Source organism: Coregonus lavaretus (assembly GCF_964263955.1).
Source record: "Coregonus lavaretus genome assembly, contig: SUPER_35_unloc_1, whole genome shotgun sequence".
NCBI classification, from domain to species: Eukaryota; Metazoa; Chordata; class Actinopteri; order Salmoniformes; family Salmonidae; genus Coregonus; species Coregonus lavaretus.
The window spans coordinates 6,145,549-6,151,548 of record NW_028167181.1 but is presented as its reverse complement, the minus strand read 5'-3'; positions in this window follow the sequence as shown (position 1 = coordinate 6,151,548).

Genomic DNA, 6,000 nt, shown 5'->3' with positions numbered 1-6,000 from the left:
CTAGATTTAACCTTAGCCTGCAGCTTTGATATGTGCTGAGAGAAGCACAGTGTACCGTCTAACCATACTCCCGAGTACTTGTATGATGTGACTACCTCAAGCTCTAAACCCTCAGAGGTAGTAATCACACCGGTGGGGAGAGGGGCATTCTTCTTACCAAACCACATGACCTTTGTTTTGGAGGTGTTCAGAACAAGGTTAAGGGTAGAGAAAGCTTGTTGGACACTAAGAAAGCTTTGTTGTAGAGCGTTTAACACAGAATCCGGGGAGGGGCCAGCTGAGTATAAGACTGTATAATCTGCATGTAAATGGATGTAAATTGAGAAGAGCGTGGGGCCTAGGATCTTGCCTTGGGGTACTCCCTTGGTGACAGGCAGTGGCTGAGACAGCAGATGTTCTGACTTTATACACTGCACTCTTTGAGAAAGGTAGTTAGCAAACCAGGCCAAAGACCCCTCAGAGACACCAATACTCCTTAGCCGGCCCACAAGAATGGAATTGTCTACCGTATCAAAAGCTTTGGCCAAATCAATAAAAATAGCATCACAACATTGCTTAGAATCAAGGGCAATGGTGACATCATTTAGGACCTTTAAGGTTGCAATGACAAATCCATAACCTGAGCGGAAACAAGATTGCATACCAGAGAGAATACTATAGACATCAAGAAAGCCAGTCAGTTGATTATTGACAAGTTTTTCCAACACTTTGATAAACAGGGCAAAATAGAAATTGGCTAATGACAGTTAGGATCAGCTTGATGTCTCCCTTTAAATAAAGGACGCACAGTGGCTGCCTTCCAAGCAATGGGAACCTCCCCCAGAGAGGAGAGTGTGATGAGAAGGAGTCAGACGCAGGAGGGTAAATCACTGAATACAGAGTTTATTCCGTCCTACACAGTTGCGCTGGATAGCGACAACAAAATACAGGCACAGGGGAATAATCTACCCCGGCAATACAAGGTCCGGGTAGCTCCACCGAGCTACACTCAACTCACATAAATCAATCACCCACAAGGACAAGGGGGCAGAGGGAACACGTATACACGGACTAATGAGGGGATGAGAACCAGGTGTGTGTAATTGACAAGATAAGACAAATGGAATGATGATAAATGGAGCGGCAGTGGCTAGTAAGCCGGTGACGACGAACGCCGAAGCCTCCCCGAACAAGGAGGGGAGGCAGCCTCGGTGGAAGTCGTGACAGAGAGACAGGTTAAAAAGGTCAGAGACAGGCTTGGTGATGATAGGGGCTGCAACCTTAAAGAAGATAGGATCTAAACCAGGACTACCCAATTCTGTTCCTGGAGAGCTTCCGTCCTGTAGGTTTTTGCTCCAACCCTAATCTAGCACACCTGATTCTAATAATTAGCAGGTTGATAAAATGAATCAGGTTAGTAACACCTAGGGTTGGAGGGAAAACCTACAGGAGGGTAGCTCTCCAGGAACAGGGTTGGGCTGTCCTTATCTAAACCATCTGACCCAGATGTTTTATTGGGGGTCAAGTTTAAGCAGCTCCTTTAGCACCTCAGACTCAGTGACTGCCTGTAGGGAGAAACTTTGTAGCGGTGCAGGGGAAAAAGAGGGAGGAGCGTCGGGGCTAGTCGCATTAGAAGGGGTGGGAGATGGGGAAATGTTGGACAGGCAATGAGGCATGGCTGAGTCAAATAGGAATCCTGACTTAATGACGTGGTGATTAAAGAGCTCAGCCATGTGCTCCTTGTCAGTAACAACCACATCATCAACAATAATAGACATGGGCAGCTGTGAGGAGGAGGGTTTTCCAGAATTTCTTGGGGTTAGACCCACAGAGAGAGAACTGCTCCTTAGTACAGGTCGTTTCACTGACTAGCCATTACGAACACAGGCTGCAAAACAGTGCTCACTAAGGTCATTACAGAAAACACCAGACTGATACCTAGCAGGATTATTTGTGAGGATAACATCAAGGAGAGTAGCCTTTTCTGGGTGTTTGGAGTCATACCCTGTGGAATTGGTAATAATCTGAGAAAGATTTAGGGAGTCCCATTGCTTTAGGACTTGGTCAGGTGGTTTAAGCATGTCCTAGTTTAGGTCACCTAGCAGGACAAATTCAGCCTTAGTGTAAGGGTCCAGGAGAGAGCTTAGGGGAGGTAGGGTACAGGCCGGTGCTGATGGAGGACGATAACACACAGCAACAGTCAACAAATAACTATTTGAAAGTTTAACGCTTAAAACCAGCAAATCAAATTGTTTGGGGACAGACTTGGTGGAGACAACCGAGCACTGAAGGTGTTCCTTGGTAAAGATTGCCACTCCAGAAAGGTTAACATCAGTGTTCAAAACACTCTTTCTTAACCACTTATCAGTAATGACCAACACATCTGGATTGGAGCTGTGAACCCACACTTTCAATTGATCAATTTGAGGTAATAAGCTTCTAGTGTTAAGGTGCAGAAAACCCAGGCTTTTACGAGACCAGAAATCAGTGAAACAGATATCAGAGCACAAGTCAGAATTGGGGCTAGCAACAGTAGATGGGCCACGGTGTACATGCACATTTCCAGATATCATCAGCAGTAATACAATCACGGCAGAGGACAAGGAGAGCTCTGCAGTGTTGATTTTTATGACATTTGAATGTGCATCAGATGGCAACAAGATCATATTGCACAACAATTCCATCAGGTAACATGAATACAAAGTTGTCGAGAAGTGGATAGAATAGGATAACTTGTTATATAGTGTTAAGAACACTTTGGACACATATTTTGCATTTCAATTGATGCAATAACATGCGATCTATAATCATTCAAGGAAGGATTAATGAGGAGAAGAGACCAATAGATGGCGCTAAATGTAAACGTGCAAGTGGGTTTATCAATAATACATTCATTATATTGTAATGCTTATCTGTGTCCACAAGATGTCACTGTAGGCTTGGAACCGGTTTTAATAATGGTGGGGAAGCTAAATCATCATGACTGCACTACGTATGAGGTGTTCATTTGCTCAAATCTATTACCAATTGGGCTATACGCATGATGGCTAATTTCAAGCATCATAATGAAATATATTAATATTAATGAAATTAATATAACAAAACTGCTTTGACATAGAAACACCGGATTTTCATCTGTTGTTTTTTAATAATCGTTATTAATCATGGAATTATGAAAAATATTAATAACATTCCACCCATGAGGCCACTAGAGGGCGCTTTTGGTCATTGACTGCAGGAAAGGGCTACAACAATGTTGTTGATATCAGAGTCTCATAATAAAAACTTCACTGTTTGCTGAGGCTGAGTACATTCTCCTACTCTGCCCACTCTCATCGCATCATATAAATCTGGACAGTGGAATAGCTGGCAGACAGCGTACAGTAGCCGACCATGGTGCGCTGGCCTCAATTTCATTACTTTCTGTCTGTGTCCCAAATGGCACCATACTCCCTATGTAGTGAACTGCTTTTGACCAGGGCCCTGGAATAGTAGTGCACTATATAGGGAATGGGGTGCCATTTGGGATGAACCTCTCTCTCTCACACACTCTCTGTCTCTCAAGGCAAGGTAATGAATGATGGTTTAGAGCTGAAGTGGTCGTTAATATCAAATCTGAAATCCCTTGTCTGGCTTCAGAATGCACAGTCAGACAACATATGTTGGGAATCTGAACATTGTGTTAGGCGATTAGGATGAGAAACCATCTATTACTGACCCGATGCCTAAAGGGTGGTATCATTTCATTTGATTTCAGGCCTTCCGGGATGGTTTCAGTCAGTACACTGAAATGGAAGGCAGGTTGATTGAGTTTCCTATAAGGTGGAATAGAATCACTATAGCTTCAGGGATTGGTTATTGACTGTGTATCCCATTACTCTTCCATTCACTGTCTTCTCTCATCGGTGACCCCTGATTGCTGTTAACCCATCTTGTCAGTTCAGTTCAGTGATTGTAAAGGATAGATTATATATGAGGCAGGAGAGGAAGCTTCTTGTACTTTGTGTATGACATGTTTTCTTTTTGCCTCTTTTCTAAGCCTTTCTAGTTTACAATCTGGGAGAGTAGCCTATCTCCAGAGTGTCTCTGGTCCTGTTTTTTAACTGCTGACTGAGCTCAATAGAGAGAGAAAAATATTTGTTGCCTTGTGATTCCTTTGTGAAGGATAAAAATAAGCTTGGTGGGCCTCCCGAGTGGTGCAGCAGTCTAAGGCACTGCATCGCAGTGCTAAAGGTGTCACTACAGACCCGGGTTCAATCCTGGGCTGTATCACAACCGGCCGTGATCGGGAGTCCCATGGGCCGCACACAATTGGCCCAGCGTCGTCCAGTTTAGGGGAGGGTTTGGTCGGGGGGGCTTTACTTGGCTCATCGCGCTCTAGCGACTACTTGTGCCTGCAGGCTGACCTCGGTTGTCAGTTGAACAGTGTTTCCTCCGACACATTGGTGCGGCTGGCTTCCGGGTTAAGCGGGCGGGTGTTAAGAAGCACGGTTTGGCGGGTCATGTTTCGGAGGACGCATGACTCGACCTTTGCCTCCCGAGCCCGTTGGGGATTTGCAGCGATGACACAAGATCGAAAAAGGGGGTCAAAAAAGTATTATAATAATGTGGTTGTTTTTTAGCTCGGGCACCGACCGACCGTCTCCATTTTGATAACAAGGTGATAGACTGAATGTCATTTGTCCTACTGCGTGTCCAACTGCTCCCTCATTTACATACAGTCATGTTCAATTAATTTAGCAGTCCCCTTCCATAGCATCAACTGCTGCTGGCCCTGAAGGTGAGTATCTGTCTGATAAATGACATCACAAAATACCCTGTATTAAGCCTACATTCTAGGGTATAGAGATTGTATTAGCTACACACACATACATCTCTTGCTCTCTCTCACTCTCTCTCACACACATACACATACACACAAACACACTCACACATACACTCTCTGTGATGGTAAAATATTCATGAAGCACCTGCAGTGGCTGGATCAATAGCGTGGGCAACTTGCCCAGTCTCTACAGGTTGGCTGTGCTACAGTAGATTGCCATTTTGTACCACCGACCAGATGGATGACGATATTAATAGTTCATATAGCTGGGCTTGCAAATGACTCTGATATTGACAAACACACACAGAGAGAGAGAGAGAGAGAGAGAGAGAGAGAGAGAGAGAGAGAGAGAGAGAGAGAGAGAGAGAGAGACCTTTTTGTTGGGTAATTTATATTATCCCAGCAGTGGGTTTGAAATATGTCATTTTATACAGTTGAAGTCGGAAGTTTACGTACACTTAGCCAAATACATTTAAACTCAGTTTTTCACAATTTCTGACATTTAATCCTAGTAAAAATTCCCTGTCTCAGGTCAGTTAGGATCACCACTTTATTTTAAGAATAAGAGTAGAGAGAATGATTTATTTCAGCTTTTATTTCTTTAATCACATTCCCAGTGGGTCAGAAGTTTACATACACTCAATTAGTATTTGGTAGCATTGCCTTTAAATTGTTTAACTTGGGTCAAACGTTTCGAGTAGCCTTCCACAAGCTTCCCACAATAAGTTGGGTGAATTTTGGCCCATTCCTCCTGACAGAGCTGGTGTAACTGAGTCAGGTTTGTGGGCCTCCTTGCTCGCACATGCTTTTTCAGTTCTGCCCACAGATTTTCTATAGGATTGAGGTCAGGGCTTTGTGATGGCCACTCCAATATCTTGACTTTGTTGTCCTTAAGCCATTTTTCCACAACTTTGGAAGAATGCTTGGGGTCATTGTCCATTTGGAAGACCCATTTGCGACCAAGCTTTAACTTCCTGACTGATGTCTTGAGATGTTGCTTCAATATATCCACATAATTTTCCTTCCTCATGATGCCATCTATTTTGTGAAGTGCACCAGTCCCTCCTGCAGCAAAGCACCCCCACAGCATGATGCTGCCCCACCCTTTTCCTCCAAACATAATGATGGTCGTTATGGCAAAACTGTTCTATTTTTGTTTCATCAGACCAGAGGACATTTCTCCTAAAAGTACGATA